Below are 25326 nucleotides of genomic sequence, written 5' to 3' on the forward strand. Positions count from 1 at the left end.
GGAAGGAAGGAAGAAAGGAAGTAAAGGAGGGAGGGAAGGAGGGGAACAGATGTGAAGACAGCAATGGAAAATATTCGGCACAAACTTCAAAAATATGACTTTTACATTATTGCCCAGTATTTGCTGAGCCCAACCCCTCTGATAATTCTACAACATATGAGCCGTCAAATCCAAGCTATCCCTGAACTCCTATCATCCATTTTCAGCTCTTACCTTCTAATAGGAAAAGAGAGGTATTAAGGATCACTTCGATCCTTCCTAAGATCCACATTCTAACCAAGCTTTCTAGAGTTTGCCCATAACCTGGTGCTCATCTGTATTACCATATACCTGGTGATTATCTTTATTTCTATTTATACTACGTCAATATTACACATTCATTAAACTTTAGAAATGGAGTGAAGTAAACAGATTAAATTAGGGAGACCAGCTACCCTTTCATTCCACAAATATTTATAGGGCCTGGACTTTATCATCTACGCCAACACTAAGTGACTGGTAGTGGCTACTTGGAGCATTATATTGTGGAAAGCTAAAAACAAATATGTCTCCTGAAGCTGCAGGAAGGAGTGAGCAACTTCATATACCAGAACCTATTTTATTTTGTCAAACACATACACAGGGTGTCTAGTTATATTCGAAGCTCAGATAAACAATGAATAAGGTTTGAAACAAATAATGCCCCATGTCACATTGGGGCAGGGCACTAAATAAAAATAATTCGCTGTGTACCTGAAATTCCCATTAAACTGGCCATCCTGAATCTTTATTTGCTAAATCTTGTATGCCTGACCCCGAACCTGGGTGACATTTTTGCTAACATTTCCACTTGGGAGACTGGAAATCTAAGACCCACAGATATCAAGAAACTTCCCCAGTGTTACACAGCTGGTTAAAACAACGAGGGCTAGAAGCAGAGTCTCCCTTGTCCTAGCCTATCTTAGATCATAAATTTCATGAGGATTTAAGTAAATCCGTAAGCCACCTAGCAAACCCTTGCAAGCTGCTAGGCCCCTAATGAGCTCTTTTAGATTGATTGAAAATATGACCCATAAAATGTCATAATGACATTTCATAATAGTGTTGTGTTAGTTTGTAATATACAGTATATTACACAAATTCATCAAATGCTTACAGAATTAATGGCATCATGCTACCATTCTTATTCAAATTTTAATGGGCATGAGCATCTATATTTATGCTCAGGAGTTCCAGATTAGGCAGTTATTTGGTTTTCTGTCAATACAGAAAATCAGTGACAATCCAAAAACCTATTACCGCTAAAAAGTGACTTAAAATGTAAAATAAGAATTTCTATGTATTCAACCATGGAAATGGCTTCATTACTGATGCTAAAAGATACTTAAAAGGAAAAAATGTTTTAGCTGGAGATTTTCTGATTGTCAACAAACCAGTTAACCCTCCAACACACCCCAGGACTCAGGACATGGAAGAATGCTGGGGTGATTGCCATGACCCCAACCCTCTGAATCACTTCTTCATGAACCATTTCTTTGGCTCCAGTGGTCAACAGAAGTCTCTCCCTAGTATACAGCTACAGCTGCAAAGGAACCAATGCTAAGATTTATTACCACCAGCTGTAGGCAGAATGATGTTCATGCCAAAGATGTCTCTAGTCCTGAAAACCTATGAATGTGTCATGTTGTGTGGAAAGGAGAAGTAAGGCTATATAAAGAATTGAGTTTGCTAGTCAGGTGACCTGATGATGGGGAGACCATTCTAGATTATTGGGGTGGGCCCAATGTAATCATAAGGGTCAATGATATAGAAGAGGTGGCTGAAGGATCAGGGTGACAGTGATGTGATGGGAGAAAAACCCTCCACCAGCCACTGTTGGCTTTGAAAGTGGAGGGGAGCCGATGAATGGAGATCAGCAGAATCTGGAAAAGGTAAGGGGACACATTCTCCCTGTGAGTCTTCAGAAAGAAATCATTTGAGCCCAGAGTTAACCCATTTTGGATTTCTGAACTCAAGAACTATAAGATAATAAATTTGTGTTGTTTTAAGCCACTATGCTTCTGATAATTGGTTACAGCTACCCTAGAAAATTAATACACTACCTTTCAAGAATGATCAACAGTCATGTACTAATATCAATACCAAACTAAATGTTTAGATAAAAATGTCACTCTCAAACATAAAAGGTATAAAAAAAGTAACTAAGATACTGAGATGACCAATCAAAGTAAACAAGATGCTGCAATCAGGGATCAGTATGATCAGAAAAGGCGATGAAAACAGGTAGTAGTGCACCGGCTACACATTAGTGCAAATCCTGCATTGACAAAAACTGGGTAGCAGAACAAATGGGACAAAATGAAATGAAGCCTTGCTGGAAAGTTTCCTGCAGACTGGAGCTGTAATGGAAGCCCTCAGAGATAAGGCAGCATGAGAATTGGGATATAACCAACAACAAATGAAGAGCCACCTTTGGGTGGTATGTTACAAGATGGAAACAGGCCATCTTTATCCAGAAAGACACTGGACAAAGGAAGAGGCAGCTGTGTCTGTGAATGGTGGTGGGGAGGATTTGCAAAAGCTCCATGTGATGTAAAGGCATCTGATTACAGAGATGATGGCACTTAGGTATATGACCTTGCATATGCAATTACTTCCCAAAGAGACATGGTTCTAAAATAGCAACTCCCCTAAATAATAGAGCCTGGATAGGTAGAGGAGACTTCAGTACATACGGCAGGTGCATCATAATACAGTGGCAGCAGCAATGAGAATAACAGGATCAAAATTATTACCACAGTCTATCAATGAGAAAATGAATGTGGTGGGGATATACATTTTCCAGGGAAAGCCAACAGAATGAGAAAACCTGGAAGCTTAGCAAAGATCTGAATGGGTTTTTCATCAAGGACTACTTCCCATCTTCACTTGAAGGGGCCTGCCCAGCATCAAAAGCTGCCAAAGACCTCCATGGGAACATTCCCCACTCCAAGGGCCTGAAGAGTAATGCAATACAGAGAGGGTACAAATCTCCAGCGAGGACCACTCTGGGTCCTCAAGAGTGTGAACTGAAGTATATTGGATTATCAGTCACAATTATCACTCCTCTTTTGTAGCAATTTGTATCCACACCCTTGTCTCAGTCTTATAGAGTAAGAATGTATTTCCTCCACCACACTGATAGGGGCTAGGGGCTGGGAAACCTAAGGGCTTCTGATTTCAAGATTGTTCCTTTGATACTTCAAAAAGAACATCTTTCTCTGTTGCAGCCCTTTTAATAAAAGGATTTGTTCTGTAAAATTCAGACTCAAAAGTTCACACATAAGAACCTAGAAGGCAACAGATTCTGCACTCCTGCTAGAGCTAGCCCAGCTAAACTACATCCCCACAAGTAGCAGTGATGACTCTGTTAAGCCACAGAATTTGGGGGCTATTTGTTACACAGCACATGACAACAATAGTTAACTGATACACCAGCTGTGGTAAAGTTTGCCACACTGTCATCACTTGTGCTCCAAATGCCCTAATGCAATCAGTTCCATCAACTTTTTTTCCTACTCCTTTTTCGGGGGTGAGTGGGAGGAAAGAGACCATATTATTGTACACAACTCTTTTCTCTACAATTATTGTCCTATGAATCAACTCATGCAAATTCCCTTGGCAAGTTGCTGATCTCATTCGCCCACTTCTAATTTAGTTCAAACAGGATCAATTTAGTAAACAATGAAGATAGACCTTAACTCTTTTGGCTTTCCACAATCCAGTACAACTCTATCTTTCCAACCATTGTTTACTACTATTTCTCTTTCTTATCCTGAAGTCCCCACCAATAATGACTTGTTTCCTTAAGAATTCCCATCTTTGTGCTCTGAGAATTCTTCCTGCACTGGAAAATCTCCACCCCTCTGCCTCATCTACTTTACCAAATGCTGCCCAACCTTCAAAGCATAGCTCCAGTATCACAGGAGCTCAGTATCTAGTACAGCTCTTGATATTATACTGTACCTCACCCTATCCTTCCAATCTGTCCCCAGTCATCCACTGGCACCATTATTCCACCTGCCGGTAAGTTACATGGGTGTGTCTTGCCATTCCCATTATAAATTGGCTCATAAAATATTGACTTGTTCATTGTCAATAAATGTATATTTATTTCACTTATAAATTATATATGTGTGTATATATGCACATCCTAGTACACCAATATTATTTATGTAATAGAACTTATACAAAATAGTAGACATTTTTGAGGATGAATGAGACAAAATAAATGCGAATAGGAGCCCTAACAGTTTCTTCTGATACCCTCCACCCCACCATGAATTGTCTGACACATTTGTCTACTTTGGAGATCACTACCCTTGAAGCCAGAATCTGTATCTGATGCATATTTCAATTCCTCCCTCACCATAGCTGCTGAATCTAACACAGTGCCTTGTACAGTACTGTAGAGGATAGTAAGTATATACTGAATGGATGAGTCATTTTTCTCTTCTTGTATTGCAGAGGGCAAAGGACTGGGATTCAAGAGTCAGCTTAAGCTCCTAACTAGCTATGTGACCTTGAACAAGTCACATGATATTCCTGGGCATTGGTTTCCCCATTGTGAAATATACAGCAGGTAAAAAAAATTTCCACAGTTTAAGAAAGGAAAAAACTGTGTTACATTTATAATATTCAATTCACGCTTGACTTCTGCAATTACAAGAGGTGCTTGGCATGACTTGTATTCATCTTTTGGTATGGGTATATATTGAGTATTATAATTCTAATATAGTTTTTTCCTGTCTTAAATTGTGTATATATTTTAGGGCACCCTCTGTATAAGATGACATGGCCTTAAAACTGCTTGGAACTCAAAGGATGCTAGAGGCTGGGGCTATAATGCCCACATGATGGAAAGATTGAAGAGGGGAAAAATTTAGATAGTCTTCAGGAAAAACGATAAGAGGCAAATTTGAGCACTGTGATAATTGCTACTAATAAAACAACAGCTCTGCTTTGTCTACGTGGACTTGGCAGGGCCAGGATTGCTCCTGGAAAATTCTAAATGGTATTACAGAATCCTCCCCTTAAGCAAGACATCTTGGGGACAATACCCTGACAGCTGCCACCATTGCCCGGCTCACCCTAACACCTGACAGAGCTCATCGGATAAACCAAGAGCCCAGACAAGGAGGGAGTGCAAATGAAGTCCCACTGCATGAAACTTCAGACCCGGGGCCTATGTAAAGCAACTGTCAGGGGGAAATTTCCCTCGTTTGCTTGGCCTCGGCATGTCTAGAGAGAAATACTGAGCGGAGGTTTTACCTTCCTCTGAGGCCGCATGCATGGGCCACAGCCAAAGGCAGATTTCCGGCCCTATCAGACCAATTATTTCACAGGACATAATAAGACCCTAGTCTGATGTTCCTTTTATTTCCATTACTATCTCATTCGATCAGCTTCTGCATGTAGTGACAGGACTTGGCTTTCTTCCCTGGAGAGCCTTGCCCACTATCCAGTCCTTCTTGGCTGAAAGAAAGTTTTGACTAATGGCTACAGTACTTTTATTTTTTTCCTTAGCTTTAGGCCACAGCTGCTGGTCTGCCATCTGGGAAGATGGTGACTAATCCCTTTCTCTCATTTATATGGTTACCTTGAAAGTATTTATAGACTGTGGTCACTTGCCCCATTGAGGCCTTTCTTCTGGGAGCATATAAATTACTTCTTCAGTCAGCCCACTCAAGTTGGCTCTTCCAGCATTCGTATCATTTTTGTGGCCTCTCATTTATTTCCTCTACATTTTATTTCCCTCTTAAACTGTGGGGATGTGAGCCACAGCTAACTTTCCAGATGTGGTCAGAATCTTTCCAGGGCAGGCGGAATGATCCGATTCCCCATCTGCTTGCCTCAGATCCTTCATTTGAAAATGGTATTGGTGTGGCTGTGCAAACCCCATATGGGTTGGTCAACAACCTTTTGCCTTAGATGTTTGCAGAGCACCAGCTTTGTAGTTGACTAGTCTTGCTCTCCCGTGGATACTGGCCGTTTGCACCCTTGCCTGAGTGTGGAACTTTGTAATGAGCCTGCAGCTCATCCTTGGCCTTCAACTCCTATTTCTAATTGATGTAAGTCACCTGGCCATTTTGTTCTAAAATTTTTTAGGGGGGTGTGTTTCTGAGCTTTGTACTCTGGCTGTCATTGGAAAATATATATAATTATTACTGAATAGGCATTGTTATTGGAAAAGTCCTGCTTCAGGAGGATCTCAAGGCAACTCTGAAGACATGACTCATTTCACACATCTGTGGATATCTCAGAGGATTTGTTTCTAAAATCAGAAGCGTTTGATTTTGGTCTCTGCTCTTGGATCTGGCTATATCATGCTATCCTAAATAAAGGACGTTAGGTCCCTAGACTCAGAATGATCAAGGTGGTGGATATAAGCTCCATGTGGCTACTTAAAGTAAATAAAATTAGTCCAATAAATAAATTGAAATAAAATCAAAATTTAAGATTGAGTTGCTGTGTTTTTCACCATTTCAAAAAAATGCTCAATAACCACACAGTGGCTAGGGGTTACCCTACTGGACAGCGCAGACATGAAACATTTCCACCATCATAGAAAGTGCTGGAATACAGTGCTGCTTCAGGCAGTTGGGTCCCTCAGCCTCCTCTTCTTTATAGTGTGTAGACCTCACCACCAGGAGGTCATTGTATCCCTTCTGCCACATTTCCTGTGTCGGTGAAGATAGAGAACAGCTGGTTCCCACTTCATTCGTCCAACGCATCCTTACTGAGCACCAACCTGGGCCTGACTCTGGGAATAGGCAGCGAATAAGGCTCTGACTGGACACAGCTTCCATCCTCCTGGATGCAACAAACAATTAACAAGAATATATACAGCACTTTGTTCATGAGAAGCTCTGGCTCAGGGAAAGGGATAGAGCATAGGTTGTTTCAGAAAAAGGGATATCAGAGAAGGACTCTCTCAGAAGGAGATATTGGAGCAGAACATAGTGAGGAAGTAAGCCATGAGCTACTTTAGAGGAAAAATGAGTTCAAAGGCCCTGAAGTAGGAATGAGCGTGATATGTTTGAAAACCATTAAGAAAGCCCAGGCAGCTAGAGAGAAGAAAGAAGGAAAGTCATGTTCTATGGAGCCTGAATCTTATGCAATTTAGGAGACCCTCTTTAAGACAGATAAAACAAAATTATAAAATTATCTAGGGACAGTCCCAAATTATGCGAAGGACCTGTGCAAGTGAGAGGCTATGAAATTTAAATTTCACTCTACACTAAAGTCACTTCCAGTGTCAAAAGATATTAAAGGGGTAGATGGGGACAGAATGATAGAATCTTGGAGGCCATAAGGATGAGAGGCCACAGGAGGGAGTTCTGAGAAGGACCAGGCTCTGATTCACATTATAACAAATGTTTGATTTATACTTTCTCTGGCTTCTGAGCAGGAAATTGACAAGGGAAACAAAGAAGGGGTGGATTTGGGGAAGTCAAGTAGAAGGCAGGAGATGGTTGTATTTACACCAGGGTCATGCGCGGTATAAACCACTGGTGGCAAGCAATAGATGGGAGTGTTTTGAAGGCAGAACCTGGAGAACTGCTGGTGGGTTTGGTGTGGAAGGTAAAAGAATCCTATGTCAAAATCTTATGTCTGTGACCAGAGGAGGTAGAGGAGTGGTGGTAAAATTTATCAAAATGGTTCAGCCTTAAGTTTGGGAGAAAAAGTCAGGAGTTTGATTGTTGGTATTTAGTTTAAGTTGCCTCTTAGGCATGTAAGCAGAAATTGTGAATAGGGGCTTAGGTATTCACCCTTAGGACTCAGGAGGAAGAAGAGCCGTAACATATAAATTGAAGCATTATCTGTAAATGCGTGTTGTATTTAAACTGGGGGGAATGGATAAAAACAAGCAAGTGGAGACAGAGGGGAGAGTTTAGAGTTATATTGCAGGGGACACCAACCTTCCATGATACAATCTTAAAAACTGAGACGATGCCAAGCTTTAAATATTGTCACTTTAATTCTTTGCTCTTGACTCATTGGTCCAAAAACTGTCCAAATTCATTTTTGTTACAAGTAAGGGTGGGCACTATTTTATTTGCTGTAGAATCCCCATGGTTGTGCATAATGCTGGTATAAGCTCATTCATAGTTGGTGAATAAATAAAGGTTGGGAGAAAGGGGATTTGAACTCATGCTTTTCATGGCTCTCCATCCTGCCTTCATGGTCTGTGCTGGATTTGGCACAACCTTGCCCATGACCTGCCAGAATTCCAAATTGGGTGGCCTGAAGGTATTCAAACAAAGACCCATAGGCTCTGTTCTTGAGTGTTCTTCCTGGCTCACCCCAACACTGAATTTTCTTTAAACCACAGTATCCCTTGCTGATATTGACTACGAGTAATGAAGACGCCAATCTACACATACTCCCTAAAAATTATGCCGTTTGATGATAATGAATCACCCTGTGTGCACACACCGTTGGGCTCCACTGCTCCAGGCCTAAATTTCACAAGGAGTAGCAGAGCCACAGATTGTAACCAACTACAAACCCAGTTTATCAGAGTCAGGCGACAGAGAATTTCTCAAGGGGAGTGGTGTTTGACTCCATAGCATTTGAAATTCTGAGTAAGCAGTACGTGTGAAAGATGCGGCTGCCCCAGGAAGGTGTTGTCTCGACTTCTCTCAAGTCCTGAACCCATGTTAGTAGCTCCTGAGGCAACATGGAAGTGTGTCCTAGACTCCTGCTTTCCCAAATTCATCTCAGATCCATTTACTTGCCCCCAATCCCCTGCCTGTACCAGATCTAAGCCCAGATACCACTTCACAGGAATTCTCCAACAGCTGGAAGTGGCCCTCTGCGTCCATCCTCAGCTCCTCCCATTCCATTCTTTGAGTATAGACACAGCTGGGAGGACAAACAAGACTTAAAACGTGAGTTTCCCAAAAGCTAATTGTAAAGGTCCTTGTATGGGAAAGGGCAGCTGAGAACATCCTTCTCAAGTTCAGTCCAGTCCCTTCAGTTAAGCACCTTCAACCCTGCTTTAGCTGCAAAGAGTTCGTGAAGGAGGTGTGCTGGGAGAGCTTTTGCTCTTCCTTCTGACTATTAAAAATGGCTCTTGGAGGCTTTTATTCTTAGTGATCCCCCCCCCCATTGTAGCGCCGATACAGTCATATAAGCGCGTCGTTTCATGCTCTATTCACCTTCTGAATCTTTTAACCCGACCTCTCTCAGCTGAGAAAAGAAATACTGTGGGTTTAAATCTATCTGCTATCAGCTGCAGCAGGGTAATTCTTACCCTAGGGCCCCAAACCCTCATTTTCAGACGGGCTAATCCAAACCTCTTTTGGAGGCAATGCTATTTCCTTCACTACCTGGCTTGGTTGTGTGCTGAGCCCCAGTTATATTTAGGCAGTGGAGGGGAAAAATAGGGATATTAACCTCTAACACTGATGAAAATAATAGCCACAATAAAATCGGGATGAAAAACGCAGGGGTAGTAATTATTCAGCTCTACCTTACCCCAGAGGAAATAGTTTTCAGATAGAGCCTTGGAAATTCACGAAAGGTCCCTCCATTTGGGGTTTTATAAGGCAGGTGTAGGGGCTTTCTGGAGGCAGGGGGAGTTTGCCAGAGCCGCAGACAATGTGCTGTTCAGTGACAGGGAGCCCCCAGTAGAACCCTGCTCCTCTCCCTCGATTCTGTAGAGGTTGCGGGAGAAAAAAAAAATCTGAGGATGCAGGCTCTTGGAGTCATTTCCCTTTTCTGATCTATCTGGCAGCCGCCTAGTGTGGAAAATATACTAGGCTATATTTCAAATAACCTAAACCAACTGGCAAAAAGTACTAAATTCTTGCTTTTGTGTCTGGCTCTTAAATTCCTGCAGACCTGACTTAACAGACAAGAGAGGGTCATAAAACTGAACTTGTGAAACAAAAATAGACCTTTCGGGACTGCTCGTACACACACAGCAGGGGTGCCGAAATCGCTTTCATTTCTTCATGTTTCACATTATGCTGTGCTTCCTCCACGCACCCGTGGGTCTGAGCCGTACGGGGAAGCAGGCGTCTTTCTGCGCGTGGTGTGTCTGTCCTTGAAGCACGTGGGGCCGGCAGGAGCTTAAACTCATTGGGTCCCGTCTTTATGTAAAACAACTCCACTTTCCTGAAAACCTCTCCATTCCTGTAATTAATTTCAGACACCGAAGACAGCCCGCCTTGATAATCTGTGCTACTCTAACGACAAGTGGTTTAAAAAAGGCTTTCTGCTTTGAGGTTTCTCCTCATTCAAAAATCAAATAATTTAGATCTTTTTTAAAACACACACACACACACACACACACACACACACACACAAGCGCCTTCTGGCTATCCCTGACAGGGCGTAGCAATAAGAGAAAATAATAATAGTCAAAATATGCAACTGCGTTAATGCCAGGGACCTGGGAATGCAATAGACAGAAATGAAATTAGAGGGGAAATCATGATATTACTGAAGTGCTCGAATGCTGCTCTCACACTAAGACCAGGGGGATTGGGATAAGGTAAAGTTAATTGCATTTCCAGATGACAAACCTCTCACCTCTGAACTGAATGGCTCTTTATAAAAGCTATCAGTAATAAACTGTAAATCTCAGCCATGATTGCAAATAAAGGTCATCCCTTTCATGCTGCCACTTTCCCGGGCCTTATTACATTCCCGCCAGAACCGTTCGCACTTCTTAAGGTGTGCCAGCTGTCCATATAAACGATCAACACAGCTTGCTTGCTTGATTTTTTTAAGGAATGACATTATCGGATTTACATCCTGGCGCATCGCGCAGCTGAATTAGGCCAATCCCCTGTTCCTGGAAGGAATCATCTTCTCCTGTGAATGTAAAGGTGAGCTCACATTCCCCCTATTTCACAGCCCAGCCGCGATCGCCAGGCTTTGTAAGAAGCAGGACATCCATCTACCTCGATGACTACAGCCCCTCATGCAATTTCCCATTCTCTTAACTGCAGGGCAAGAATCCGGTTGTCCTCACTCCTTATCAACAAGCCTCTTTCAGAAAGCTGGGTTGAATCTAATGAACACAACCGAGGAAATGTGTATTCATTGCATTCACTACACGGATGGCGTCGACCCAAAGTCTTTTTTTCTCAGCGTATCTCCCCAACCATATCTGACCCCACCAAGAGTAGCATATTTGGTTCTGCTGCTCTGCACTTGACATCTGGTACCTCAACTAATCCTCACACGTGCTATGGCTGGATACCACTTCATCTCCATTTCGAAGATGAGGAATCTGAGACTCCAGAAAGTTACTGTCTCCGGTTGCCTGCTAGTGCAAATGGTAGAGCTGGGATTATTATTTTTTTTCATCTGAAAGGAACCCAAAGCGGCCTGTAAGAAATTGACAAAGAGGGAATGTTACACAGTGGCAAAGCCAATTTCTGGATGCTAAGCTGACTACAGAAGCTCCCTCTCAGGAAATAGGGCAGATTCTAGAAATGAACCATGCTGGGGAAGAAAAATGGGAGTGCGTACGCTTCTACACAGCAGTTCTAGAAGTGATGTGCTAACACCACCTTCCCTGTTGAAGGAATGTTTTGTTTTTGTTTGTTTCAAAAGCACTAACTTTCAACTCAAAATGAAACAGTTCTAGTTCTAATTCTATTTTGACATCATATAATCATTTGGGCATTTATTCCCTGATCACTATCTGACAGGTGACACAACTTTTCCGTGAGATTTCAATTTCTCTGTTAATTACCTTCTCTTGTCTACCAAAGTTGTTGTGTTAAACAAATGGTGAAGATCCTTTACAAAATATAAAGTATTCTTCAAATGGAGATTTTTTAAAATCCCAATAATCCCCTAAATAGTAGCAGCAAGGCATAGTCTTCTATTTTAAGCTGGGCTCTAACAATTTTCCAAAGTTTTAGACTCAGGGAAAATTCTAATATGTGAGAACTGCCACTGATGTATTCATTTCTTACCTGCTCAAAGTGACAGCCATGTCCCACATAGGTGCCTTGGCACTGGGCTAAACACTAAAGGTTTACAAAGGCCTACGATACCTTGTTCTTGCCTTCCAAGAGCTGACTATTCCCTCTAATTAAGAAAAATGAAGTGGTAAAATGGCAATGCAGGATTGAATCAATGTTTCAAAAATACCACTAGAAATCATTATCAGTACAAAAATAATGGCCAAGAGTTAGCATATGAGCTCAAGGAAAGTCAAAACCACTTTATACTGGGGAGTTTATGGGAAGGTGAAAGTAAGGATTCTTCTTCTGTGGAATAGTCACCATCATGTTTCTGAACAGAAAATGCACAGGGGAGTAGAACATGAGAAAAGCTACTGGTGAGCTCTAAGAAGAAAATCTAAAACTGTTTTCTCTGAACATCTGGGACTCATCTGCTTTGAGTACCCTGCACTAGGGTGAGGGTCCAGCAGGAACCTCCACAAGATGGCTACACAGAGTAGGATACAATGATTCACGTCCTGTGTTTGGAACATGGAAACTGACATCTGACTACAGCATTCCCCAGCCACCCAACAGTTGCTAAACTATACTATGGCAATTCAAGAGTTAAATTTTTCTCTACCGATTGAGCTCAAATTCATACATTCAATGACCACCAGAGTAAAATCAGTAAATCCAATAATGCTATATTGGAATGAAACCCAACCCCGTTTTAATGATTGTCCAGAAGTTAATTTTTATGTAGTGATGAATATAATTTAGCTTAAGAAAAAAATAGAGGAAGATGCCAACAATGAAAGTAGCAAAGGAGAAAGAGGAAGGGGAAGAGGAAGAGGAGAAAAAGGGGGTGGCATTTCATTCTGGTATGTGATTGAGAAGAAAACTCAAAGAATGAGGCTGTCTATCCTGGGTCCCAAAATCCTACTCACTGTTCGTTCATTCATTCTCATATCTACTCCACTATATCTGCCATGTGCAAAGCGAAACATATAAGACCTACCAAGGCTGTGATCCATAAGGACCTTTCCTTTCCACAAATGAAAACCCACAGCAGAGAAGCACAGGTCAACAGGCCAAGCAGAAGTACAGTTACGCTCCTAGCATACAAGAACAAAGATCACCACCTCTGGGGACAAAATGATCCCCAGCCTCCCTGACTTGCTTCTCTTTCTTTACCCAACCCACGTTACAATTGGGATGGTCTCAGCCACCGTGGACTCCTCTGAGCCAGCGAGCCTCATTCCAGTTGAATTCTGATACAGACTCATCATTCTCTGTTAATTTCTTCCAATTTGTGAATAACTTCGTATTTTAAAAGAGGATATACGTGCAGACTGCCTGCCAGGAAAGTGCAACGTAACTGCTAAGTGTTATTACTATGCAAAGGCTGCTTCTTTAGACACCTGTTTTCTGTTTACAGGGAAGTCCCTGGGTACACGTGAAAGGTAATACCGGTTACTCAATAATGAAGACTTGCACGTCAAAGCCACAGCTTTTGCTTCTTCCTTATTAAAAGCTTAAGCAGTGATTATGATGAACAAAAGAGAGAGGGATCATTTGCTTGGGAAGACGAGGAAATTAATATAATTGGGGGGCTTTCATGAAAGCAGGGGTGTTAAAGTTATTTTATTTAACACTCCCTGCCTCATTACCTGAGCAAGAAAGCAATGTATCTGTATAAATCTGGAATCTCTATGTTGCTTTTTTTTTTTTTAAAGTAAGAGCCATGCTTCTCAAACTTAAACATTCATCAGAATTTTCCCTAAAAGCCTTTGTAAGTCTCTATCCTCAAAGATTCTAATTGAGCAGCTCTGTGGTGAGACCTGATAATTTCCATTTCTCACGAGTTCTCAAGTCACGTTGCTGCTAGTCTTATAATTACACTTTGGAAATCAATGGTGTATACCATAGTTTAGCAAACTATGGCCCCACTGCTCCTTTCTATAAATAAAGTTTTATTGGAACGCATCCACCATTTGCATATTATTAATATCTAGAGCAACCTTACACTAGAATGACAGAGCTGAGCCTTTGCACTAGTGACAGTATGGCCCACACAGTTGAAAATTTAGTATTTGGCCCTTTACAGAAGAAGTCTGATGACTTCTGCAATAGATTATAATCAGAGTCATGGGAACTCAGAGCTGGAAGAAACCATCTCTAACCTGATCCTCTATTCAATACATAAGGAAACTTGCCCATGAAATTGAGAAAAGCTCAGAATTGAAGTACAGGCAGGTTCCCTATGGCCAGTGCAGAGTCCTGATCATGACAGAAAAGACCCTCTCTGGTCACAAGTCATGATTCAAGTGTTCATCTGGAAGCAGGCTCCATGCAAAGTCCACCTCACATGGAGCTCCTGTCTCCAAGTGACAAATCTGAATCTTGAAACATATGGAGAGGTAAAGCTCAAGCCTATGATTTGTTAGGTAGGTGAACCCAGTGCCGATACTTTATGTAGGGACATCCAAGGCAGTGACTTTTACCTTGGCTGGGATCATAGACTGACTTTGAGAATCTGCTAAAAGTTATGGTCTTTCTACCACAGAAATATACATAACACATTGGCCTTCAATACTAAAGGGCCTACTATTCCCTGAAGCCCACTTATGGGCAGCCATGTAAGGACCCTAATTTAGGGTATAATTTGAGAAAAACATTCTCATCTCTGACAGCAGGTATTCTCCTGCCATCCTCACCCTTTGAGAACATGTATATCCTTGAGCAAAGTGCAGAAGAGCCACTCACTAAATATCTGTGGCTTCTCTTCCAGTTAGATACGACCACATGCCTAGGTCTGAAAAGCAAGCTCTGAGCAGGAGTAACAACTATAAATTCTGGGTAAAAGCATTAAAAGTGGGCACATGACCCTCTGGCTCTGTCCTCCAGGATACAAGGTCTCCTTCAGTACAGTGGGCCTTAAGGACTGGGACCCTGAGTTACTGTGTGGAGCAGACCCTGCACTATAAATTAGGAATAAGCTTTCGTTAAGCTCCTGCCAATATTAAATTGTTTTGTTACTGTAGCATGATTTAACTTACTCCAACTAGTACAGTGGGTAAAAACTTCAGAATACGTGATTTTATGGGACTACGTTCTTGCCAAACTTTAGACCAGTAGTTTTCAACCAGCGTGCTATGAGAGGATCTTAGGTGTGCCGCAAAATTTTTAAAGATCGTCATTTCTGAACGAAGTTCAAAGCACAGTAAGTGTATTCTTTTTTTACTCTTTTTTTTTCTGATCAACATAATTTAAGGTGCCATGGAAGTTTAACTATAGGTTCAAGTGTGCAGTGAGATAAAGTTGAAAAACACTGCTTTAGACACTGGGCCAGTATGACAGTACTATTTGACAGAGAGAAAAGGCACTGAAATGGGGACCATAAGCAGCAGCCCACTTCCTGGTCACATCTAAGGCACACATGTCTCCAGCTGCCTGGAGCATTGGCTGTTGGATGGCTCACAGATGAGTTCTTGCCCAAAGCAGCCACCTTTAGGTGCAACCTCCATCCAATGACTAGTTAACAAGATTATAAAGGCCCAACCCCCATCCTCCAATTGAGACAAATCTTTGCAGCCAACCCAGCCTCAGAATTCTCTGAGATCAGTTGAGATCTCTATTACAGTTTCATCACTGTTCAACTCCTTCCTCTGCCCAATCCTACTTCCCTCACTCCCTTCAGTGGTCTCATACCCCAAGTATATGGCCCCCAAACCTCTTACACACAAATCTTTACTTTATGTCTTTTCTGGAGAACTCAACCTAAGAACTACAGTAAAGAAGGAAAGAATGAGGCCTGAGGTGGACAATGGTCCACCTGTATTTTCATCCTGGAGAAAATCCAGTGGAAAATTTGTGGCCTATAACATCAAGGGAAGTTTTACATTCTGTTCCAGGAGACTGATGAATTATTTATCCAGATCCATACACTTTCTGCCCATTGTTAGTCAAGAGGAATCAGTCAACAGTATTCATTGTAAATAGTAGCTAACACCTACTATGTACCAGTTCTAGTTGTAATGAATTAACCTATTTAATTTTTGCAGCATTCTGATGAGGTAGTTACTATTATTATCATAGTTTTCCAGATGGGGAAACTAAATAAAGTCAGATGATCTGCTCGAGCTCAAGCATCTAGTAAGGAATAGGACTGTCCTGGGCACTGAGAGCCAACTGTTCTGCTGGTAGAATCCTCACCTGGCTAATGGTGCTCCTATGAACAGAGAGATGTGTTTACAAAGCAAGGAAAGGAGGCAGATGGGAAAAGTGAGAAAACGGTATCTTCTATATGCTACAGCTAGCATGAGCAGAGCCTCACTGAGAAAACGGTGAAGGAAGCCAATCTCAAAAAGATGCTTGGCTCTTTTGATAAGGCACTGGGCATAGGAAAGGAGACTGGCAAGCATTTGTGCTCCAGGATCAGATGGAGCTATCCAACTTGAGAAAATAACCTCTCTGAACTTCCATTTCCCTTAGCTGTGAAATGGGGAATAAAGGAAACATCTCAGGATTGCTGACAAGATTAAATAAGAAAACACATGTCCAGTGCAATGATGCTAAGATGGCCGACTAGAAGCATCTTCTGTCAGAGGCTCCTGACCAGAGGGAGGAAAACTGGATAGAACTGGACTCCATGAAGCCAAAACAATATGTGATAATTGTTAGTTTTTTCTTAACCAGAACCCAAAAAAAGGAAAAAAAAAAAAAAAGACAGATTTTCTCTTCCATAATTGTTTTTTAAAGTTTATTTTTAACAAAACAACACAGGCATGTAGTTTGAAAGAGCCAAATAGTTCAGGAAGGTTGCTAATCAGTAGTAGTCCCTTGCTTTGCCCTCTTCCAAAAACTACTTTCAACTCTTTTGTTTCTTCTGATATTGGTCCACACATTTCTAACTAATCAACTTTTGCTAATGTTTCCCTATTTTCTTTTTAAAATATTATCTACTGATTTCAAATTATGAACAATGAGGATTCAAATCTCGTACAACCCCCAAGAACCACCACACACATACACATACACACACACACAAACCATTTCCCTGAAATAGTTACATAACAATTTTTATACTTAAAACAATATTTGCTATCTACCTTGAATTATCAAAATGTAAACATTCACACATGTAGTTTATTATAATTATAGTTCCTTTCCTGAACAGCTTTTTGTTTTTCCAAAAGTTAATGATGTCCTTGTTTTTTTAAATCTATTTTGTATGTATCTACCATTCACTTATCCCCAAATTCTCTATTTCATTTATGAATGAATATATTTAAACATGCAAAGTAATCTATCCTTTCCATTCTATTTTTTTTTTTCCTTAAAGACATCTGGGTACCCCAGTCTTATTATGCCAAGTTAGACTGTGTTTCTAATTTAGCCTTCTGCCCAGTATTCATCCTCAGGTGTCTCTTCACTGGCATCCTGAGAATTCCATTTGCTTCCTTCTGGCATTCTATCATCTACTTATGTCTTTTTTTTTTTTTAATCTATGTAATTTAAGTGTGCCATGAAAGTTTAACTATAGGTCCAAGTGTGCCATGAGATAAAAATGGTTGAAAAATACTGGTACACAGGCAGGTAAATCCTACTGTTATGTTTAAGCAAGAGTTTAACTAAACATTAAGTTCTACACTGGAAATCATTTCTACTCCACATCTATTGTCTTCTAATTTCCAGAGCTTTTACGGGGAAAGCTAATGGTATTCATATTGGGACTGCTTTCCTCTCTGAAATGTTTAATCCTTATTTATATGAAATTTCTGCCATATTTCTTGTTGCCTGAGTACTTGGAGGCCATATGTCATCTTGAATGGTGTTTTCTAACTACATTTTACTCTGACGGATGTGGCACCTTCTTGTTAATTTTCTTACCTTAATTTGGTTTTTATATTTTCTTCTGCTTTCTACACTGTTTTTGTTTCCTCTGAGTCCATTCATCCTCTTCCCCCTCCCCCCATTGCGGTAACGGTTTCCTCAAATCTCTGGAGGAATACCATCTGTGTTGATTGATATCATAAAATGAGACACTTATTTTAAAAAGACTGTTGGAAGCTCTAACGTGGGTATTGCTAGTCCCCGTGTTCAGGAAGGGACCTTTATTGGTTCTTCGGGATCTCAGGTGATAGCATATATACATCTTTTCTCATGGGCTGGTCAATTTTCTCAGAAAGGAATTCTCTAGTCTCCAGCCTGGAGGTGATGAGCCTGGCCAATAACATTCTCCCAAACAAGTGGCAGGTGTAGGCAAGGCAGTCTCATCGTTCAGTATGCTGACCTCAGTTAATCCCCACTCAGCTGTGCCTGATACCCCAAGTCAAGGCTTGTTTGGTCACTCCAGAGTTCCAGGCTCCTGGTGAATTTGGGGAAGGTCTTCACTTAGAAGAACAGGGTGGGAAAGTCTAATGGATCAACTATCTTTTACACACTTCCAACCAGTTGTCATATCCCACGTGCTCCACAGGGGCAGCCAATGTCTCCAATAACCATGTTTTCATGTCCCAGGCCCTCAATTCTTTTCACTGTCTTTTCCAGGCATATGGTTCCATCTTTCTGTCACCCACTAAATCAGTTACCATCAATGCAGTTGTTTTCTGGCTTCCAAAATTTTGTTGACATTTCTTATCTGCTCTTACCCCCTTTTCTGTGCTTTTTGTCCTGAAGATTTTACTCTTTTTCACACTTTGTCACGTTAGGAAGGCTTTGGGAGAGAAGAGAAAGAAACTCATGTGTTGGAGCTGTCATGTTCTTGAACTACCTCTTCTTAAGAGATGTTTTCCGGTAAACCACTTCCATCCTATCATTGGGGTATTTTCCTTCTGGAATGCTAATACATGATCACCACTGATTTATCCGGTCCAATATCAGAGGGAAAAGCAACTAGACAGTGTAAACACCTCAATAAAACACAAGACAGGCTATGATTAAAATGCACTCAGGAATCCATATGGTGGGTGCAAGTGCAGATCAACCCCAGTAAGAAGCCTCATGTGTCCCATTCTGGATGACTGCCGAAATTGATGGCAACAATATAAACTCTGTTCAGCCACTCAGGATGTTCCACAGACTGGCATGTTCCAGGGCTCCTGGTTTCATCCTCTCTAACGTCTTCATCCCGGCATTAACAATTTGGGTGAGACTCAGGTTCATTAGGTATTCGAGCAGCATTTGTTTAGTCCTGGGGATGAAGGGAAATAAGTTTCATGTAGCTTCATCTTAATGAAAGTTTATTATGTTGTAAATCTGATGTCATTTCAGGGCTTTGCCTCCTTAAATGATGGATGCATTATCTGGCCTAGGAATCATAAGAAGTGACTTCATAATGTACTCACCACAAATCCCAACACTGAATAGATCTACTCCATAAATTTTCTGCCAGAACACTGTCACCATTTTCCTGAAAGGTGTGTGTGTGCATGTGCTTGAGAGTGAGAATGTGTGTAGTTGTGCATGAACGGACACTCTGCATCAACCAGTTCCCAGAAGGAAGCAATTCATATACATTCCAATGGGGTAACTGAGAAGAGTTTCATGAAGTGACTTATTTGCAGAGGTGGGAGCTGCATTCAAGGAAACCCAGAAGGGCCAGTGAAGCTTCCTGGGAGCTAGCAATAATGTGAAGCCATCGCCACTCTTGGTCCTGAAGGTGCTAAGGGACAGAGGTGTCCCTCAATCCTGGCAAGAACAGTAGCTATAGGAGGCTGCAGACAGGAGCTGTGATCTTCAGTAGAGAAATACAACCAATTCTGAGCCAGTAGGGTGGGATGCCCAGAATAAAGACACCCCAACCTCACTTTCTTCCCACCTTCCATTCTTTTTTTGTGTCCTTTTTTCTTTTTTCTTTTTCTTTTTTTTTTTTTGAGATAAGAGTCTCACTTTTTTGACCTCAGTAAAGTGCCATGGCATCATAGCTCACCACAGCACTCTCAAACTCTTGGACTCAAGCGATTCTCCTACCTCAGCCTTCTGAGTAGTTGGGACTATAGGTACCTGCCTCTATGCCCAATTAATTTTTCTATTTTTAGTAGAGATAGGGTCTCGCTCTTGCTCAAACTGGTCTTGAACTCCTGAACTCAAGTAATCCACCTGCTGCAGCCTCCCAGAGTGCTGGGTTCACAGGTATGAGCCACCTCCCTCAGTTTAGTTTGTTTTTGAGACAGAATCTCTGTCACCCTGGTTAGAGTGCCATAGCATCATTGTAACTCACAGCAAGCTCAATCTCTTGGGCTTAGGTGATCCTCTTGCCTCAACCTCATGAGTAGCTGGGACTGTAGATGCCCACCAAAATGCCCAGCTAATTTTTCTATGTTTTATTTTTTTAATAGAGATGGAGTCTGGTTCTTGGTCAGGCTGGTCTTGAACTCCTGAACTTAAGCAATACACTCATCTTGGCTTCCTAGAGTGCTGATTACAGGTATGAAACACCATGACTGGCTTTTACCGTCCATTCTTCTGCTGAGCCCTCCCATTGGACAAACCAAAGTAGAAGCTGCATTGTAAGGAGGGGGAGATGTTGCTGGGAACAAAGGTCACCCCTGGGCATGGAAAGAACAGCAGAGTGTGAAACACCCAGCACAAGTGTATACAAAAGCTCTTGTGGCCTTGGGTTCCTCAGAAGAAATAGGAACGATAGAGTCAGGGATGGGGTAGGTGAATGCCTGCGAAGCAATTTTCCAACAGACATTTATTGTTAGTTATCGTGTCTTACTTACACCATTACTTGTTTGTTGCTTTGTCTGTTAGGCTGTGAGTTCTGGGAGAGCAGGGGCTGTGCTTCAGTATCCCCAGCCCTGTACTTAGCACCCAGAAGCCTAGTGAGAACCAAACTGAGTCTATAGAAATCACACCAGTATGAGGCCACCTCGGTTTTTCTATCCACAAAATGGGAATATGGGGAATGGAGGGGGAAGATACTCAGCTTCATAACATCACCAGCTTCAAAGGCTGTATTCTGGGGACTCCAAATACACTGAGGTCTGGAATAAGAAGTGCTAGAAGGCACTGCAAATATTATTGTTTTTACTGTTGCTACTATAGACACGTCAAATTCGGATCCTGTGTTCAGGGTGCTCTTGGATCACAGCAGAGTAGCAGATCTGTAATAAATATATAGCCAAGCAGCCACCGTGCAGTCAAAATGTAATCAGTCAACAGAATAGGCTTCTTGGGCTTCAAAAATTTCTCTCTTTCTCTCTCCCCTTCTAAAATGGACACTAAAGCCCCGGGCTACATAACCACTGAGGTTTTATTATAAAATACATTTCAAAATAATGGTTGCAAGTCTTGGAAGCAGAGAAGAAGATGAAAAAGAAGAAGTAAACAAGGCCTTTTTCTCCTACTAAATGATAAATTAAAAGCAGCACTTTGCTGTTCTGCCTCATTTATTATCGCGTTGCACTCGTGCTGCCAGAGTTAAGGTTGTGTCAGCGTTTCCATTATAAACCCCTATTTTCAAGGGTTTATAATTCAGCCATAAAAATTTGCTCCAGGCTGAAACTTGCCATGCAAAAGGTCTTATTGTAGGACCAAACTTAGGGACAAATTTAGAGGAGGGAGAATTGGGTTGGCTGTTTTGAGATTAAAAACGGGAACAAAAAATTATCATCACTGCTGAGCCCTCTCTTCCATGCAGAATGTGTCCTGGATCTTATGGGGACCTGAAATACCAAAAGAAGATGAAAAACGGAGTGTGTACTTTTTTTTTTTTCATTTGTGAAAACAGTCAGAATAGGGACAAGGTAGCGCCAGGTGTAGGTATATGTCAAATGACAACTCACAGCATTTACTCTTGCACAGACAATTTACATATCGCCAGCAATTTAGAAAAGCGAGTGTCTGTCCTGTGGGGTTATTTTTTATTTTACAACATCTCTTGTAAAATGTATAAAGATGAATTATTATGACTCAGCCACAGAAAGCTCAGCAATTGTGACTTTAAATACGTGTATTATTTTCTACCATTTCTCCTCTTTCCACCTCCAAAGATAGGATCTGCAAGGTCACTTTCTTCATTTCATTGCCCCGGCTCTAGAGATGTTCCAGGTGCCTTCTGAGGCATCCTTCTGCCCCTGTACCACTCAAGTCCCAAATGTCAGTTTGATGGCCTTGTTCTGGTGGGAGCTACCAATCTTCTCAGTAAGTGTATTTTCCTGGCATGTTAGCTGCATCCTCGGTGTCATTAGACAAACACTCACCTACAAAGGGTTGAGTTTTGCATGCCTGTAATGCCCATCAGAAGCTGTAAAACTCACTTGAAAACCAGAAAACCAATTTTGCTTTGGTGGCTCCCGCAGTCACAACTGGAATGGACCCACATTCCTCACGGGAAGAGAGTGGCTTCCAGGTAACGGGTTTGAAGTACAATCCTTATTAAGCTGAGCTTCCTCTCCCATTTGTTCTGACTGCCAAGAGTTTTGTGGGATTATCTCCTGATTGTGAAGCCGAACGTATCGACCAGTGGTTCTTAGACGTTAGGGTGCGTTGAAATTACCCACCATCAGAGTTTCTGATTCAGTGAGTCTGACCTGGATCAAGAATTTGCATGTCTAACTAATCCCCAGGTAACGTGGATGCTGCTGGACCAGCGGCCGCACCTGCAACCCCCTGTGTGAGATCTTCTGAATAGGTGTTCATGAAAATAAATGAGCACTGCATTACTCTAAATGACACAGGATTCTAAAGTATTGTCTTCCCTGAGCCTTTCAAAGTATCTCAGAAGGAAGCCGTTCGAGCTTACAGAATGCTTGCAATAACGCAATGATCCAGCGTTTACACATGGCCAAATTAAGAGCAAGAGCTCTGTCTAGGGCCAGGTGGTAAATCAATGGCAGAGCCTAGATGAAGAATCAAAATTCCAGACTCTTAATTCTACCGTCCAGGTGTGTTGTGACCTACGCCGGCCAATTGGCCGTTCTTCATAAGATTAAATAACAACATGTGCTGCCCACAGATGATTTTTAAATGGAATCATGATGTATTCAACATGCTCCCTGAAACTCACCGTTTTCATGGCCAGAGAGCACAAAGATCTGCATTATACACCCCCCCCCTTTAATTTAAATTACTATCAAGCCTGCCTAAAGAAACACAACATGAATATGGGGATGTGGGTTCTTATTTCCAGGGGTGATAACCAGGGGAGTCCAACAGCATTGCAATAAAATGCACAAAGAGTGCTTTAAAAATCATCCAGGCAGCACTGAACACGGTCCTGCCTGACCACTGCACCCAAGAAAGGCAGGCAATCCTAAATTACAGAAATAATGTGATGTAGAAGAGAAAAAGACAACTGCAGACAAAATAAGGCAGGAAAGTTTTATTAATTCTAAATACGCTGTCCCCATTGGGTTTACATGAGCGTTTGTGCTAATAGGTTCCAGATGTTCACGTCCTGGAAGTAGCTACCTACGATAAAACAGTAGCTTGCCTCCTTTCAGTTAAAAGGGTGAAATCGTGGACCGAAGGGCTGATTTACAGTTTAGTTAAATCAGAGCCCCCAGCATGAGCGAGCGGAGAACGCCAAGCCGTGGACGGAGGTGAAAACGGCTGTTGGAAAAGGCCGGCTGCTCAAGAGTTAATACCAACCTTTTCTCTGAATGCAGCCTTCTGTAGTAGCTAATGAAGGTAATGAAATATGACATGTAGTTTGGCCCTTGACCATGGAGTGCACCCCCCGCCCCTCTGTGCTGCGAACAAAGCCAAAACAGATGTAGCAACTTCTGTACGGTTTGGGGTTGACGTTTGTTACACAGAGCAGGTCACCGTGCTCATTCCCAGAAAACGTTCGCTTCTGACACACGCGGCGTCATCTGAGAAAGATGCTGCCTTTGTTTGGGGGCGCGGGGAGAGACGGGAGGGACGGAGAGAACACAAGGGGACACGTGAGCTTCTATGAAAATGAAGCCCAATTTCCCTCCTGTCCTTTGCCCGGCTTCTCAGCCGCCCTGGCTCTGCCTACTTCTTCCAGTGACCCTCTAGAAAATGGAAAAACAAAACAGCATTCTGCCCTTCAGGGAAAATCAGAGGCAGCTCTGCCCTAGCAGAAGAGCTTTCAATAGAGCTGGATTTGCAGAAAAATCCCTCTGTACTTTCTGACCAATCTTTAAGAGTCAAAGACAGAGAATGCCTCCCAAATGCTTCTTTTTGATCGCCGCCTACGCTGAGCTCATTAGATTACAAAAAGGCCACATCGCCTTGGCCAACGACATCAACATTTTAGGTTTTCTGACTAATGTCAGTATCCGTGCCTGGCATCTCCCTGCAAGCTGACACATCTCCAATGAATATCTGTTCCTTGCAATAAAAAGCACCTTGCTTGGCTCTGCTGCTGATACTCATTACAGCTGTGCTGTACCTCGCCCCTTCCCTCTTGAGGACCACCGGACTCTTTGTGTGATTTTCCTCCCCTTCGGGATATCACTCAAGTGCTTTTCTTTAAAGAAAATCTCATCAAGTCTTGGCCTAATACAACATCTATTTTTTTTTTTCTCCAAAGGATCAGCAAAGTTAGGTTTAAAAAAGGAGGAAGAGGAGGAGGATGAAGAGAAGGGGTTCTGACAATTGATAGCCTATTTGAAGTGTTATTTATCATTCTCTACAAAGACACTGACATGTGCCTTTTGAAAGGGGATACTGTACCTTTAACCTTGACTCTGAACGCATTCTTAATTTGGGACGCAAGCTGAGGTTCAAAAATGGATAGCCTTTGGGTGGCGGTTGGGGGAGGGGTGTGGCGGGATTTATTTATGAGGCGTGTGGAAAATTTTGACATCACATGCTCGAGCCATTACTCACACGTTACATGACACAAGATTGGCCCTTTTAATGCAGCGACATCACATAAAAAATTTGATTTTGTCCTCTGCCAGCAGGCTGGTCCTTTGCCGCTCACCCACCTCCCCTGTGAAATGTAATCTTTTTAGGTTAAAGGCCAGAGGAAAGCGATTCAAGTAGGCCACGGCTTTCACCAGACCCCAGAAAGCCGGGTTTGGACTGAGCTCCTTCAGTCAGCACAGTGGCAGGGGGGCAAGAATGGAGGGCTGGTTGTGTGGGAGGTTCTTCCACGGCAGGCCCCCCCAGAGCACTTTTCAGTCCTTTATGCCACAGCCCTCTGCACCAGCACCCCAGCTGCTTCCTGATAGCAGAAGGAAATTGAGGAGGACTCCAAGCCACTCATCAATTTTAAGCAGCATTCACTTTTATGGCATATCTCAGCTTCACCCTTCATCCAATCAGACAAACGCATCTATCTATTTAATAAGATGCCTAATAAGAATCAAACCTGGAAGGCAAGACACCCAACATCTTCAGGTTACTTAATCCTTTATTCAAAGCCTTCTTGTTCCCACTATGTTTTATGATCACAAGACAGTCCTGG

The sequence above is a fragment of the Otolemur garnettii genome, unplaced genomic scaffold, assembly GCF_000181295.1.
Source record: "Otolemur garnettii isolate 467f Iridium unplaced genomic scaffold, OtoGar3 scaffold00047, whole genome shotgun sequence".
Lineage (NCBI taxonomy): Eukaryota > Metazoa > Chordata > Mammalia > Primates > Galagidae > Otolemur > Otolemur garnettii.